Here is a 17,737-nt window from a genome sequence, read left to right on the forward strand (position 1 = left end):
ACCTCTAGCTTCTCTGAACTTCAGAAGGAAGATCAGAATCAAGCAACCTGAGGGAGTGAGATGATATTACCCATGAGCTGGTTCCCAGACACCTGAGGCCCATGTGTTGACCATGGCTGTCTGGATCACACCTATCTCTACACATGCTATTCTCTGCTTTTGCCTTTTTTTCCTTTATCATTTGTTACTTATCTCAGTCCAAGTACATGTTGTTAAAAATGTCAGCAGGCAAAATGACATTTTCCCATTTCCTATGCTGAATCTTATATGTGGTCCAAGACTTTCAAGGGAAACACTTATTTTTCTTTGACACTTGGAAGAGGATACATGGTTGTGTGTTTGAAGTTGTTATAAAGTGTGGCCATGAAATCTCTAGCTTAGAGTCAGCTTATAAAGGTTTAATAGGTTCTTCTACTTGCCAGTTGGATCTTTGGCAAATCATTAGCTTTCCTGAGTCCCGGTTTCCTAACCAAAGTGGTAATGAAAATACCTACTTCATAGGGTTGCTTTGTATGTTAAGTCAGATATGGCTTGCAAAGAAAAATGTGTAGTATACTACAAATACTGAAAAATGACTATTGTTATTTCTAACATACTTTCCAAATATATATCAGTTAGGTTTGTCTTGACATAAAGATATCTCCATCTAAACAGCATAAAATTCAGAAGCAAAGAACTGGAAAGAACCTCAAAGATTTTCTGGCTTGATAGCTCTTAAGTTTGTTGAGATCATAGATCCTTTTGAATTGTTATAGAAAGCTGTAGATTGTCTTTCCCTTCAAAAGTTACACATGCATTTAGCATTCGAGTAAAGGGAAATTTTTGGTTGTTTTACCACTTGAAGCTCATCATAGAGATGTATGAACATGGGTTTAAAACCAAAGTGCATCTAATCTTAAATTGTGGCTTCCAATTTATACAATGGTGGAGGGATTTTTCTTTAAATATCCTGCTCCCATAATTCAAATCAGTTTCCTTTCGTAGCCTGATCTGCTTCCTGAATATTCCTTATTTTTTTACTTTATGATAGAAATGCTGAGCACTGGAAAATTAATGACAGCATCAGATAATGGTGAAAAGTTTTATTTTAAAGGGAATCACTACAGTAACTTTCCTTTTGAATGCATCTGTTCTTCTGAAAGACCCCTCAGTGATCCGAAGTCCTTCCTTATAAGTAGCTATCATAGCCCTCTCTCATGTGAGGGATGTATTCTAAGACCTCCAAAGAATATCAGAAACCATGGATAGTACCAAATCCCATATATATTATGCTTTTTTCATACATATACATACCTATAATAAAGTACAATTTATAAAATAGCTACAGTAAAAGATTACCAACAGTAACTAAAAGTAAAATAGAACAATTACAACAATACAGCATAATAAAAGTTATGTGAATGCAACATTTCACTAAAAATATTCTGTTTATACCTTTTCTCTTAAAGGAAGTACTTTATGGTTTCTTTTTGGAATACCTGAATTGCCAGCATCACTAGTCTTATGCATTAGGACTATAAGTAAGTAAAGTAAACACAAACACTGAAATACCATAACAGTTTATCTGGATAACCAGAACAGGGACTAGTTGACTAATGAGTAGATAGCATATACAGTGTGCATACTCTGGAAAGAGGGCTGATTCATATTTCAGGCAGGATGGAGAAAGATGGTGCTAAATTTCATCAGGCTGCTAAGAATATAGTACAACAGAATACAACTTATGAGTGCTTATTTCTAGAATTTTCCCATTTCATATTTTCACACAATACCTGTTTGTGTGTAACTGAAATTGGAAAAGTGACTCACCAGGAAAAAGGGTATACTGTATACCCAATGTACTGCTTGTCACAACACTAATGGTTTTATCTTGGGTAATAAAATAGAATATTAACTCTATTCTAAGAATAATAGAAGTTATGTGGGCTTTGGAACCTGATTTAGGGGTTGACTCATTGATCCCTGTATTTTGTTGTTGTTGTCGTTGTTTTGTTAGAATTTTAGCTCTATTTTTTTATTTGCTTCTCTTTTCCCATTTTCTACTCTCACCTTAGGCTTTTGACCAAGTTTTAAAGATGTAAACTGAGTGGCTAGGTTTCTAGTGGCCACTGACATTTGCATTTGACTGTTCTGCATTTTTCCCATATTAGTTCCTGGTTCTTGGCTACTTCCTTCTTCACTTATTATACCCAGAAATTTACCACACAACGAACTTCTGGAAGCAGCAGACACTCTGATGGTACTCCAAGAAGAGACCATAAAAGTAGAGAAGAGAAAGAGGGTTCCATCATGTCAATTAAGTCCATAGCCTGGTTTTCATTTTGTCCTCTGCCTGATTATCTGGACCACACTGCTACCTTCTCATTTCTAAGCACACTTCCTGGGGTTTATTTTCATGACTGTGAGACATTTCTAGAGAGTATACAAAGAGTAACTTTCAAAGAGTAATCTCAGAAAGGGCTTTCAAATTTCTCCTTTTGTGTATTTTGGCTTCTAGTCATTTTTTTATTTCTCCTAGCTCCAGATCAAGCTGGTGATGAAAGGTAGCATATTTTGATTGTTTCCATATTTCTTACAATGATATTGCAAAGCAAAATCCAGAGGGAATTGAAACATCATCTGTCTTGTTTAGCCAGGATAAAGCTGTATGACACTTAAGGTGCAGGAGTGGAGAAAGTTCCTGCCAACCTGGAAGTTTTTAATCCCCATTCCTGAACACTGACAGAGTTGCCACGCTAATCCCACAGTGCTGATGCCCTGTTGGTTGCTGACACGCCATCTGCTCTTGTTCACATTGGATATAATCAGATGTGACCTCAAAGACCTTTCTGAAGCTAAGTCTTATTTGAGTCCTGAGTCATTAACTTTCATGCAGACTCATCACATTTTGCCTTCTGCCCACACTGATTTAGTTTAATAAGAGAAATAATTGGCATGTAGTAGATATGAAACACACACTAAGAAAAAGACAATCCAAGTCAAGTGTACATTTGTGCAGGGTCAAAGGACATCTATAGAGTTGTCCAGCTTTTCATTACTTAGCATGCTTTCCAAATTTATCGCTATTTATTTTCAAAAGTTGTGTGTGAGCATACTCAGATTTTTAATTGCTTTGCTTCCTTGTAATAAAAAATGAGAAACACTTCATATTAAGAGACTCAGTGGTGGCAAGAGGCATAAATGAAGGCCTGGTCAGTGCTGACCTCAAGAGAAAGCTGCTTGGCATTCTACCTGTGAAGCTGACGGAATTTTGAGTAGGACTCATTGTACCAAAATAAGTCCAATCAGCTTGTCCTGCTGTTAGAGTCCCCTTTGGTGTGAAAGATTTTTTAGTCTTCAAAAGTACAGTTATCAAATTGAAAGTTATCTTAGAAAATATTATACTTTATCTATGAATACAATTGGAAGCTAATTAGGCATAGTCTTCTGTAAAAGTAGGCCGTCCAATGGATGCTAGGATGGTTAGGGTTGGAGGGGAAACTAACTCTGAAAGTTTGAAGTGCAGAAACACAAAAAGCATCTGAGTCATGATCCATTTATATTAGATTCTACTCTTAACTCAGGGAGACTCATGGGCTGGACAGAACTGACCAAAAGCCGTGTTTACAGTTAGCTTACTAATAAATGTTTGCAGTATGCCCAATGCATACTGCTCTTATTGCCTGTTAAATAAATAGATTTAAAAAGTGCTCACAGCTCTCTACAGTGTGCACAGTTTTTCACACTCATGGTTTCCTCTAATTTTCTTTATAAACGTTTACAGTAAAACACCTGTTATTTTTGCTATAATCTGTGGAAGAATTATTGGTATTGAACACAGCACTTCATGCTGCATACCTGAACAGAAAGAACTTTAAAAGAAAGTACTTCCAGAAGAAAACTCAAGTTCAGGAACTGAGTTGAAACTAGATAAACAATTTTTCCAAAGTTGCATTTGATGTGCCCTGTGAAATGTGCATTTTTCATTTGATTAGTTTATTTTGCTTAAAATATATGAATCATTTATGGTGTCTTTTTCACTATGGCTACATTGGATCATGCTTCTCTTGAATTTCTAATACCTGAAGTAGTCCTTTGGAAAGGCTTTTCTATTTACTGTAAGTCAATAAGGAAGAAGGAAATACAGCAATGTTATTGTTTAAGTAGGGAAAAAAAAAACACATGTGTGCTTTCTTTTGGACATCATATTTTTCATGGTTCTGTCACAACATTGCTTCCAGAATGTATTTCAGAGTAGAAGAATAATCCTAATTTTACTTAAGCCGTGAGAGTATAGGATACATCTATTTTTCTAAATATTTCTGTGGTTGTTTTTGGATAACGAGGACAATATGATATATTCATGATTCTAACATGCTTGAATCACATGTCATTATGTATCCTTGCTTATGATACTTGTTAATATTTTAAGTATATGGAATTTATTCCATAGGTAGAAAAGCTATCTCACATTTATTTTAATATTTAAAGAATCTCATTTACAAAAATAAGAAAAATACACAAATTTTGGGTTAATCAAGAATATTTGAGATAAATAACTGCTATGATTGAAGTAATGTTTTTGGATTATGGCAAATTGAAGAAAGTTCATATAGGAAAAATAAAGAGTATCATATGTGATTACTTTATTCAATATTGTTTTCTTGGATAATCAAAGCATTTTAGAATATACTCTTATAACAGAATCCAAACTCATATAAAATACACTTGACACAAATGGATTATTCCTTTCAAATTTGCATGGTTATATAGGAAATACTTATCTGATGGTACTTTTTAAGTTATAACCCATTTTTCACAGAATGTTTACTATTAGAAGTCAAAGATGAGTGGGACCATGGTGTACCCCTGTAATCCCAGCTACTTGTGTGGCTGAGGCAGGAGGATAGCAAGTTTGAGGCTAGCTGGGCATCCTAGGGAGATTATGTCTCAAAATAGATTTTTTTAAAAAAAGGTTGGGGACATAAATCAGAGGTAGAACTCTCCTGGATTTAATGCTCTAGTACAAAGAAAGAAAAGAAATGAGAAGAGAGGAGAGGAGAGGAGAGGAGAGGAGAGGAGAGGAGAGGAGAGAAGGAAGGAAGGAAGGAAGGAAGGAAGGAAGGAAGATAGTTTGGATGGCCAGAACACAAAACAAACATTTTTTTTCCCTCAGATGTTTACTATAAATTTTTTATTTTAAAATTATATGTTAAAGATGAAATTGTACCCCTGCCCACCAACCCTTTGGCCTTTCAAAGACATTTGCTAACCTCTTATAGTTCTGAACAAGTTGTAAAACAGGCTTCAGAAATTAATGGACCTTATAGTTTTAATAAACTGATGCTTAATGGATTCACCTGGTTTTTTGAATAGTTGAGGAATTAGGGGAATGTAAAAATGTAAGAGTATAAGAATGTAAGAGTAAAAAACATGTTGTATAAATTCCTTATTTTAAGAATGATTGTCATTGGGAAGTCCTCCTGTTTTTCATCAAAAGGCGTTCATTTTAGTTCTTAGAAGGCAGTTGTAAGATTGATGGTGTCAGCCACCGGGTAAGGCTTTCCAGGAGGGGCTGTGTCTGGGAAATATCTCCAGCAAAATGCAGTTGTCTAACCTTAAGCCAGTTAGAGACCATGACAGTTAGACTGTTTCTTTTTAAAAGACAAAGTGGTGGAAAATGTGTATTGATATAGGGATGTCAGTGGGTTAAGAGTCTTTGGCGCTTAAAATTTAGAAAAGGAGGGTTGGACTTTTTATGCTTTGTATCTCAAAAATGTAATTGAGAACAATTCCACTAACTCTCTTCATCTCTTCTAAATTCATGCCTGTGCTACTTAGGACACCTCAAGTATGTGCTGAAATCCAGGAACCTCAGGACTGGGAATGTGTTTCAGTTATTTATTGCGGCATAAAAGCCATGCCACAATTTCTTACAATACAGGTTCTTTTTTTTTTTTTCCTCTGATGATTGTGTGGGTTGATGCCTGCATTTTTGAATGGTGTGATTTGGATCATTCATATTGTAATTAGCTATAAAGTTCTTTAGTCAAATGTCAAAAGTCCCCTAATATCACTTCTGCTACATGTTATTTAGCAAAGCATGTCATAGATGTAGCTCACATTCAATAAAAGGTACAAAGCCAGTTCCATTCCTCCTTGAAGACATTAGTAGCAATGTCTGTAGAAAGCAGCAAGATGGAAGATATTATGATAACATTGGGAAATAATCTACCAAAAGAGTGGTAAAGCTACAGAGATAGGTAATAGTACCTTTCAGGTAATAGTACCTACAGAGACAGGTAATAGTACCCTCTGCTGTGATAGAAATCTAATGGTTCAAGTTGCAATGTCCAAAGTCCATGCCCAAGCAGGGATTATGAGTCTTCTTGGATAAAATAATGAATTCTAGAAATGAAACAACATTGAGGTTAAAATCAAGCTCATCATTTCCCAATCGGTTTAATTCTTCTATACCCTAACTTTCTCATCTGTAAAGTGAAAAGAATAACAGTTTGTACTTCTTCATGAAGTTATTATTTTGAATACTAAATCATCACTTTTGGAAAAAGACTTAGAATCATATCTGGAAAAATGTAATAACCTCAAATATATATATATATATATATATATATATATATATATATATAATTGTTGTTGCTATTACTAAAATATATTTGGATGAACTTTGTGCGTGAAGACTTTAATGAAGTTAGCAAAGAACTTCAATCACAGCAACAGGTGGAAATTCAGGCAGGATCTGTCATTTTCAAGAAACCAATCTATATTCCTTAGTAACTTATAGAGCAACACATGAGGAAAACAGAAAAAAATAAAAAAGGAGCCACAACTTGGGGGGAGATCTAAGTGTGGGTAACTTATCTGTTAATAGCTGAGAAATGAGGCAGTTCTCCAAATCTAGGACCATGAAGTATAGAGTCAACTTAAGAGGAAGAACTAATAAAGGGGAATTTAGTCAATTGTACACAGTTTTGGAAAGAGGTCAACTCTCCAACTCCTAGCTATATCTTTATATAGACAAGATTATCTTGCTCTTTCTTTTTAATTTGGATAATTCTGTAAATTTTTAATGTAAAATTAGACTTTATATTCATACACTAGCAAAAAAAATCAAAAATTTACATGGAGAAAATAATACTATTTTATAATAACATCAATGTACAAAATAGGGACAAATATAACAAAAAATCTGTATCCTTTTTTTCTTTTTATAGGTTCTTGTTAGTTATGCATAACATTAGGATTCATTCTGACAAAATTGTAAAGATATGGAATGTAATTTGTTCTAATTCAGTCACTAGTCTGTCCCCCTTTCCTTCCTTCCTCCCAACCTTGCCATTTCCTTCTCTCTACTGATCTTTCTACTATATATATTTCTTGGTACTGGTCTATTTAACTTAGCATGATATTCTCTGGTTCCATCTATTTACAGGCAAATGCCATAATGTCATTCTTCTTTATGGCTGAGTAATATGCCATTGTATGGTTATATGTATATGTGTATATATGTATATCTCCTAGTTTCTTTATCCATTTATCTGTTGAAGTCAACATAAGTTAGTTCCATAGTTTGGCTGTTGTGAGTTATACTACTGTAGACATTGATTTGGATGCATCACTATAGTATGCTGATTTTAAATCCTTTGGATATATACTGATATCCATATATATAACATATATCCTCATGCTCCTCACCATGGGACTATTGATATCTACAGATATTTGGGAAGTGAAGGACAGTCCAGATGACTTGAAATGAAACATATTCGTCTTCCTGCAGAAAGTAATGTGACGACTCTCCATCTGTACCACCTGTATCCTCAGTGCTTCAGGCCATCACCATCAGCCCCAGTAGCTCCTGGTTGGCAAACTTCAAATTTAAATCCATAAATCCCATCCTGTGGCTATTTCTCTTCTTAGGGGTCCTCACTTTGTCCACCTTGCTTTGTCACTCCTCTGCACTGTGACCACAACCAATACAACTGGTGTTCTCTTTGTCAAAAAAAAAAAAAAATACTGAGGAGCAGAATAGCTGGAGTATACCAGGAAATCCAGATATCTTGTCTGAGTCACTGAGTGTGGTGAGCCGCTTCTGCCGTTTCTGCAGACTATGGTTGCCATTACAAGATGACGCTGGCTCCGCTGTGGTCTGTGACAAACAACTTCTTATCTGAGAAAGTTGGCACATGATTTTTCACCACCCTGTGAGAAAGTTCCACGCGGCAGCTTTGCATTGGGGCTTGGGATGCTTTATTAAGGCTGGGAGGGGCATCCGGGAAGGAAAGAAGAAGAAATATCAAGGGCCTGAATAAACTGCTGAAAGAAGATTCCCGAGTTGCGTCTTCCTTGCGGGCAAGGGGTCGCGACAAGTGGTGCCGAAACCCGGGAACCAGAACTTTCAGCAGTCAGGGGTGGTGCACCGGTTAGTCCCAGGTAAGTGGGATCCGCGACCAAAGCGGGGCAGCTCCTCTGTAAAGAAAGAGAGAGCATTACATTTTATTGCAGCTGCACTGTGTACTTTCGCTTCTACTTTCGCTTTTGTTTTCTGTGTTTCTTTTGTTGTGTCATTTCGCTTTTGTTTTTTGTGCTTCTTTTGTTGTTGTGACGACAGGGACGCTCCCCTGTAAAAGGAAGAGAGCGGGGAATTCATAGAACGGAACGCTCCCCTGTAAAAGGAAGAGAGCGGGGACTTTTGTACTTTCACTTTCTTTATAGCTCTAAAAACATTATGGGTGTTGCTTCTTCAAGCCCAATTTTGTTGGCCCTAGATGGGTTGTTACATTCAAAAGGACTTAAGATAAATCAGAGTACTTTGCAGATGTTTTTAAGAGAAGCTGATATAGCGGCTCCTTGGTTTGCTTTTTCAGGGAGTCTTACGGTTCCCAGCTGGGACAAATTAGGGAAAGATCTAGATTTCGCTCATGAGCAAGGTACCTTGCAGGGTGGCATTATACCACTTTGGAAGTTAGTTAGAGGATGTATAACAGATGGTAAATGCCAGGAAGCTGTGAGTGAGGGTCAAGCTATTCTTGAGCAACTGCATGAGGAAAAATCTGAAGGATCATGTAGTGAAGTGGCAGAGAGTATTAAAAGTAACAGTAGTGAGAAGGCAAAAGAGCCTGAAGATAAAAATAGGAGAAGGCTCTACCCAGACTTGACCGAATTAAAAACGCCTGAGAACACAAGCGACTCAGAGAGTTCTGAGGACCTTGATATATTGTTACAACAACTACATAAGATAAAAATGAAAAAGAAGAAAAAGGAGACACAGGGCACGCAGGCCTACTGTAAGAAGGGGAAGGGAGTTAACATCAGTCAACAAAACTCTGAGGAGGAGGAGGTAGAATATCTAGAAGAAGATATGGTGCCGATTGCCCCACCTCCGTATGTGGGGGGGAGCCAAGGTTCCGGGAGATCTTTTCATGCACAAGTTTGGAGGACAGTTAATACAGATATGGGACTTGCATACCCTGTATTTCAGGACAATAACAGGGGAAGATATCATGAGCCTTTAGATTTTAAGATAATTAAAACCTTGGCAAAATCTGTCCGCACTTATGGCATAGATGCTGCTTTCACTCTCACTCAGGTGGAGGGACTTACTAGATTTTGCATGACTCCCTCAGATTGGGCTAGTCTAGTCCGCGCTTGTGTTTCCCCAGGGAAATATTAGGAGTCCAAAGTTGGCTGTTTAATGTTTCTGGCAGTACCCAAGACTCGGAGCGAGGTAGGAGGCTTAAAATTTCTGCAAATAATTCACAATTATCTAATGCTACATTACCCTCCGCAGCAGTCCGTCTCCAATCTCCGTTCCTGTTTCTTTTGGCTAATGTTACATTACAGGGGATGCTTAATTGTTCTAATACTACCTGTTATTTGTCTGAGTGTTGGAATGGCTCCTGGACTACGGCAATGGTTATGAAATTTCCAACCTTTGTCCCGATCCCGGTTACTGCAGATCCAGAGTCATTTCCTATTGTTGAACTGATTAGAGCCCATAGAGATTTTGGAATTACGGCAGCCATAGTGACAGCTGTGGTGGTATCTGCTGCTGCAGCAGTTATAGCTGGAGTAGCCATGGCCAGCCAGGTACAAACTGCTGCCACTATTAATCAGGTTATTCAACAAACATCCACCATACTTGAGTCTCAAAGTAAAATTAATCAACACACTTTATCTGGGATTCTAGCTGCTAATCAAAGGATAGATCTGCTTCAAGCTCAAGTTGAGGAATTGTCTGACCTAGTACATTTGGGTTGTATTGATCAACGTGCACATTTATGTATAACCTCTGTCAGATTTAATGATTCCAGGAATGCCTCCCGCATCATTGGCGAATATTTGGCCGGAAATTGGTCCATGGAAGCAGAAAACTTGATCCAGTCTCAACTAACTCAGATTGCTGTTTTGAATAGCACCCGTGTCGAACCAGTGACTTTGGGTCAATTCACCGATTGGATATCTTCTGCCTTTTCCTTCTTCAAAGAATGGGTGGGAGTAGGCATTTTTGGTGCTATGTGTTGCTTTGGTGTTGTGCTTTGTTTGTGGCTTCTCTGTCGCCTTAAAACTCGCCATGCACAAGAAAAGGCTATGATCATACAAGCTCTTGCAGCTTTAGAAAATGGCAACTCGCCTCAAGTCTGGCTTGCGCATCTTAAGCAGTAAACCTTTGTCATGGTCGTTACACCCCAAGTTATTATAACATTGCACTGGGATCGACATGACTTTCCTTGTTATTCTCTTAGTGTTGGAAAGCCCTTGCACTCTGCCGGTCTTACTGCCATTGCACGCAGATGGGTTTCCACACTAGTACTTTTCTATCGCCTTGAAGTTCGTGCCTTTCTTTCAGGGTGCTGTCAACTTGTTTGTCCTTATAAACAGCCACAGTTCAGCCTCAGCTATCCCCCTTCGTCCACCATCGTCACGATACAGGATGCGAGGCAAGGCACTGCACTTGAGTGATCCTTGACGTGGACCTCAAGGAGAGCATGTCCTATTGCATGCGGGTTAGACGCGTCCACGCCCCGCCCCACGAAAAAAGGCGTCGGCTGATATGGCTTCAGATCTGGGGAAGGCGCCTCCTTAGGACTGAGTCATACTATGCAGCCACTTCTGCACAGTGGGATAGGACCTCTACTCTCGCCTGTATTGTTTTAAGAAAACAGAAAAGGGGGAACTGTGGTGAGCCGCTTCTGCCGTTTCTGCAGACTATGGTCGCCGTTACAAGATGACGCTGGCTCCGCTGTGGTCTGTGACAAACAACTTCTTATCTGGGAAAGTTGGCACATGATTTTTCACCACCCTGTGAGAAAGTTCCACGCGGCAGCTTTGCATTGGGGCTTGGGATGCTTTATTAAGGCTGGGAGGGGCATCCGGGAAGGAAAGAAGAAGAAATATCAAGGGCCTGAATAAACTGCTGAAAGAAGATTCCCGAGTTGCGTCTTCCTTGCGGGCAAGGGGTCGCGACAACTGAGACTAACAGACATGATTGAATTCCAACTTCTAGCAAAATATTTATGACACCATTGATTGGATCAGAACTCAATTCAGCCTTGGTCTGTAAGTGAGGCTTAGAAGTGGATTATTCCCTGGAAACTGAGGAGAGAAAAATAAATGTAGGGGCTCTTACCGGCTGACAGCTTACCTCATAGGATGGTTATGATGATAAAGTTCAACACTGAATGCAAAAAGGCTTTGTAAATTACGATCATCAAGCATATCTCCTGAGGCAAATCATTTTTCATTTAAAAATAAATGCACTTGCCAAATATTCAAACTAAATATCCTAGGGTATAATATACGATGTCGTGAGTGAAAGCTGAATTTGGTGTCAGGCCGTTTATGACCCACAGAGAGTTTAAGCTGCTAGAAAGTTTAGGGCAGAGCACAGGACTTGGGCAATCTTTAAGGAAGAAGTAGAGAATGCGTTGGGACCAGAGGAGCAGAACCCTTGAGTGTGTGGGCGGGTGCCTCAGTCATGTGTGCCATGGAACTATGACAGCAAATCCCAAGATGAGGTTTATGATTCCCCTGGCTCCGGATGAAGCAGTCTTTCTGATGTGGAAGGATGAAAGCTCACAGGTGTGTGCTGAGCCCCAGAATAAATTTTGCAGGTGCTGGTGATTGCAGTAAAGGTCTAAGTCCCTTTAGAGTCCTCACTGAACAAATGGAATGATTTTGAATGCTTCTGCTTGCTACAGGGAAATTTGTAAAAAAGATGGAATGATTTCATGCTCTTTTGGACAGGTTTTTAAGAGATCTGGGCCAAGAAAATTATTCTCCAAAAGCCTGCTAAATTTTTATAATGGAAACAAATTTATTCCTTAATATAAGTAACATTAATTTTATTTTAAATTCAGGACATGGGAAAGTTGTGCCTCTCTATCACTTTGTGCTTTAAAATTGGGTCTCTTTGTGTAGTCAGTATATGGTAAAGATTTCATCACTGTACTCCTTTAAAATAGGATATTTTTTAAAATGACATCTTGCTCATTATATTGTTTTAGAAAGTATTGAGAATCAGTTAGAAATGTGGGGCTCAGTTACTAACTTATTCTATAACAAAATATGAACTTATTTAAGACAATAAATTTTACCTGGAAGGTGACAACCCCCTAACAGTTGAGACTATATTCAAAAAACAAATGGTCTTCTTTAATTTCTGATCCCTGCATTTCTTTACTTCAAGTGCCAAGAAGATGACTCCTTGGGCCTAACTACTCTCAGCTGGGCTCAAATAATATTCTAGGTATGAGCTGAGGTGAAAAGTTAATCAGCCACCTGATTATTTTTCCAAAAATTACCATTAATTCAGATAAAATCAGTTCCAGTTTTGGAATTACACCATATGTTCAGAGTCATCTTTATGATTTCAGCATTTACGATGAAGTTATTCCAAAAGTAATTATTTTTTCATAATTTTACAAGTTCATGCGATGACTTCAGGGGAGTCAGATGTTTAAGTCCTGATATGATGAGGAGGCAGGAAAGTGAAATGCAAAATCGTAGACAGGTGGGCAAGAGCAGAAGTTAACAGTTAATGAAGTAACAAGAAGAGAAAGGGGATGGAGTTCAGAGGGATTCTGAAAGGAGTCACTGTACTTTAATTAGATGATGAGAAGGTATCTTGACAGAAAAAAAAAAAAAAGTTTCATGGACCATTCTTTTGGATTGCACAATAGAGGAAGCCTGTGGGACATTCATTTTTCTTGAAAAATCTCCAGTACATTTCCACTGAGTTGCATGTTAGATTCTTCCCATCAGATTGTTATTTTCCTGAAACAAAGGTATTTTTAAACCATGTCTCGGTGTTAAATTAGACTAAGTTCAAATTATGAGAAAAATTATTTTTCAGATTTGAGGGCCTCTATGAAAAATCACAAACTACCCAAATGCTCAATTTCAAATCAGAATAGCTTGAAAATCTGTGTCTCCTGCACGCTGCACTGAAATCAACAGAAAAAAATAAATTAATAAAGGCAAACCCTGCATCTTACATTTTTGTAAGCAACTAACTCAAGTGCTTTGCCAGCTTTTAATGAAATATTAAAATAATAGAAAATCTTCTCTGCCTTTACTGTATGCAATCAAGATACAATGTAGTCTGCGATCTATGTCTCTAAATCAGGTCAGAATAATTTTATGGTAAGATAAATGACTTATTTCTTCAGGTCTTATTTGTCTAGTAAACACAGGGTCCTCATGATGGGTTAGGTACTGTTGTTAATGTACTATTAAATTCTCACAATATCCCTATGAAATAGGTATCATTGCTACCTCCAGTTTGCAGATTAAGAAACTGAGCCACAGAAGTAATTACTTGAGGTCACACAGCTCAAAAATAACAGTGTGAGAATAGGGATTCCAGTAGTTTGGATTCCAAGATTATACGTTGAATGAAAGAATGTAATTGATTAGGTAGGATTCCCAAATGCTGAAGGGAATTCCAACTCTCCCTCATCTATCTTCACTCCTTATTTCCTATGGTCACTTTAAATTTAGGATTTCTAGTCGTGGACTCACTACCTTCCTACCAAATTTTTTTTTTTTTCTTCTATATGCTGAATTGGATGATGACTCACTAGTTATCCAGTAGCTTGGGTCAAATCCTACATCCTCAATTCCTGATAATTAATCATCAAACCTTACTCATTTTCACTTGATTTTCCCTTCTTTGCTTTATTGCCACTTTTAGGGTGTCATCACCTTATGATGAAGCTATAATTCATTATATCTATAGTTTTTTTGTTTTAAATTTCTCCCTTTCTAACCAGCCTCCACATTAATGAAACAGTGATCTTAGAAATATATCAGATTGTTATTTTCCACCCAAGGCACTTCACTCTCTCCCACATGCCTACATTATAAAATCCAAACTCTTTAGTAGAAGCTACGAGGTCCTTTTAAATGTGATCCCATTCAGATCTCTTGCTGCTTCCTTAACTGTAGTACATGATGGTGTGTCAAACACCCAAAACACCAAGCATTATGTCTTTTTTTTTTTCTAACCTCCTATCTTTGTATGTACTATTCCCTCTGCCTGGAATGTTCTACTCGCCATTTGTCCTCCAGGCAAACTCATAAATGTGCAATAACCATCCATCTGGATATGTCCATAAAGCCTGCTGTAGTTTAGAAGAATGAGTTATGCATGGATGCCACCTCTGTACTTTGTACAGATTTCTGTTTTGCATTTACCACAGTTTATTGTAATTACTTGTTACACTTTGTGCTAGACTCAGAGCTCCTTAAGGGGACAGCAATTAACACGAGGTCAATAAATGTTCATGTAATAAATTAGTTATGAATTTCTATTCTGGTTCGTTGCACTGTAAAAGATTTCACATAGTCAGAAGATGGAGAAATTTCAGAAATACTACACTCTCACACTAGGTGATAACTAAAGAGGAAAGAGAGTAAGGTATAAATAAAGAAGAATACAATGTTTCCTTTAAGGTAGAGGAAAAAAATCAGTCCTTGCTTGGACTATATCTATATTCTCTTCTAAATTGGTGAGATTTTACTATTTAAATGTTAATTTCTAATTCACTACATGTCTGCCTGGTTTTTATATTCTCAGAATCTCAGTACTGGCATTCATTGCCCCTCAAGTTATATATGAGCTGTTCTACATGGTGCTTTTTAATACCTGGGAGAATTTCAATCATCTGCCAGATAGAACTAATTTTGTACAGGCACCACTTGAAAGAGAAGACTAAAGATATACAGACCCTATCTAAAAAGCTTCTATGTCTTCCTTAATGACTATTTATCTTACTGAGAGATCGCTGCCGTGTTTTTACAACTAAATTCTGATACAGGGGACCAGCACATAAGCAGTTTTAACTTTCATGTGCACAATAATATTATTGCAGACAGAGGGAATTTGCAGAATAATTCACAGATTATTTTACAGTTGTTCACTTATATTTTGTGGACTTCAAGTGTAGATGTGCTATGATATTTGAGAGTTTTTTTTTATTGTACATCATAATATATTTGTCAGACATCAGGAATATTGGATCTAAACCACTTGTTGCCTTCCCTTTAATATTAAGGGGGTTGTACTCCATTAAATGTTAAATTGGATCCTTTTTTCCTCGTGTGGTTCCCATTAATAGATGTTTTAAGAGAGTTTTAGTAAAAGTAAACTGAGGACAGTGGAAAAAATGATTATTATAAGAGTGTTCTATAATATTTTCTTGGTTTCTGAGGTATTAAAATTTATTCTGATTGATTACTTGCATTCACTGAACATTGTTTTCTTCTTTTATTTTGTGTTCCTTTGACCTACTACTGCTTTACAATCATGCTAACATTTACTGGTCTAAATCAACTACTGTTTATTTTTTTATAAGCATGTGATTTTTTTTTTTTTCAGGCACAGCAGAACCGATGGGCTTTGATCCATACTTTCTGGAATGTTTTCAGCCAGAACAAATAGTGCTGGGCTCTGTCCTCCAATAGCTCCATGATTTCTCCAGGATGTTTGTCACCTGTTTTCTCCACCATGATGTCTTCAAGGTATTCAGACTCTTTCAACTACAGTTCAGTGCCGCAGTCTGGCTGGGCACAATTCAGGAGCCACTTGTCAAAAGAAAGGAACTTTATTTTTAGAACACACACACCGCACCACACAACTCTTCAGGAAAAAACCCTCAGAGCCCAACTCCCACCACCGGCTTCCCACAAGCCTCTCAACCTCCCCCACTCCTCCTGCTCTTGAGGCTGATTGGCTGGGTCCAGTGGGCAGAGCCAAAAAAAGTCCCCCAATGAGCAGTTTTGCGGTCTGAAAGGGCCGAAACAGCCCAATGAGCATCACTGCAGAGGAGCCAATCAGTTGGCAGCTGGAAGTTTGCTGGGGCCACTGTGAACCAATCATCAGCTGGCAGCTGGAAGTTTGCTGGCAGCTGGAAGTTTGCTGGCAGCTGGAAGTTTGCTGGGGCCCCTTCGGCTGTGGCTCTCAACAGTTCAGTGCTCTACAAATGGTATTCCCAGAACAGCATTTGTGACCTCGCCTCAGAAATTATACAACTATAGTAAGCCTTCTGCAATATTTTATTAGTTTACCCATGGAAATCCCCAATCCATAGAATGAGTAGACTACATATGAATATGAATATTGAGGACTGGGGATAGATGTATTGAGAGCAATCTTAGGATTAAGATACCACATTTGTAAAGACTTCTTCTTTCTCCTTCTCCTCATCCTAGTTCTTTTTCCTATCCTTTGGTATGATTTATATATAGGACAATTTTGAAAAATGTGCATAATGGTATAATCACAACTACAGTGAAATAGCAAATAGTTCAATCACCTAAAATGTTCTCATGTCATTTTAGTCAATCCCATCTCTCCATTCCAATAAATCTTTTCTCTCTTTCTCTAGTTCTGCCTTCTTTATAACTTCATAGAAAAGGAAGCATACTATAATAGCCTTTTGAAACCAGATAATTTTATTTAACATAATGCTTTGATATGCATCAATATGTTGCATGCTTCAGGGCTTTTTGGTTCTTAAGAAATATCACACACACACACACACTATTATTATTATTATTATTATTATTATTATTCATTCACCAGTTAGAGAACATTGAGATATTTTCTATATTTCAGTGATTATTTAAAATGTTTCTGAAGTGGGATGCTAATTTAACAAATGTCTATATTGTGGAAGTAGCTGTAGACTGAGAGATGAGTAGAAGCTGGTGGTTTTGAGATGCATGCTGTAAAATACATGATTGACATAAAGGAACTATTGGAAGAAATATGAATGTTAAAGGTGATCATGATGATGAGGAGAGAAAGAGGAGAGTTACAGAGAAAGACTCTATTGCCTTAGGGAAGACATATATTGTCATAAGCACAATGTTGGTAGAAATATCTATATTAAAGGTCATTCTGGTGAGGACTCAGATGAAAATATTAGAAACTGTATTAGAAACTGAAAGGTGGGAAAGAGCTTGGCAGAACTGTGTTCAAGTGTTTAGAGGAAGGTAAAATTTTAAGCAATGAAATTAAATATTTAGCCGAGAACATTTTAAGCAATGTGTAAAAAGAGCACTATGACCTCTCCCTATCTTTATTGTAAAATGCAAGGGGAGAGAGAGAGAAACTGAAGGAGAGAAGATAAATAAATAGCTAAGCAAAGAAGAACTAGAATTTAGGACTTTCAAAGTTCTCATTCATATTAAGAAAAATAAAAAGGAGGAAGCATATTTTGATGAGAACTCT

Source organism: Marmota monax, unplaced genomic scaffold (assembly GCF_021218885.2).
Source record: "Marmota monax isolate L192 unplaced genomic scaffold, Marmota_monax_Labrador192_F-V1.1 WCK01_AAM20220418_F8-fsc00053, whole genome shotgun sequence".
NCBI classification, from domain to species: Eukaryota; Metazoa; Chordata; class Mammalia; order Rodentia; family Sciuridae; genus Marmota; species Marmota monax.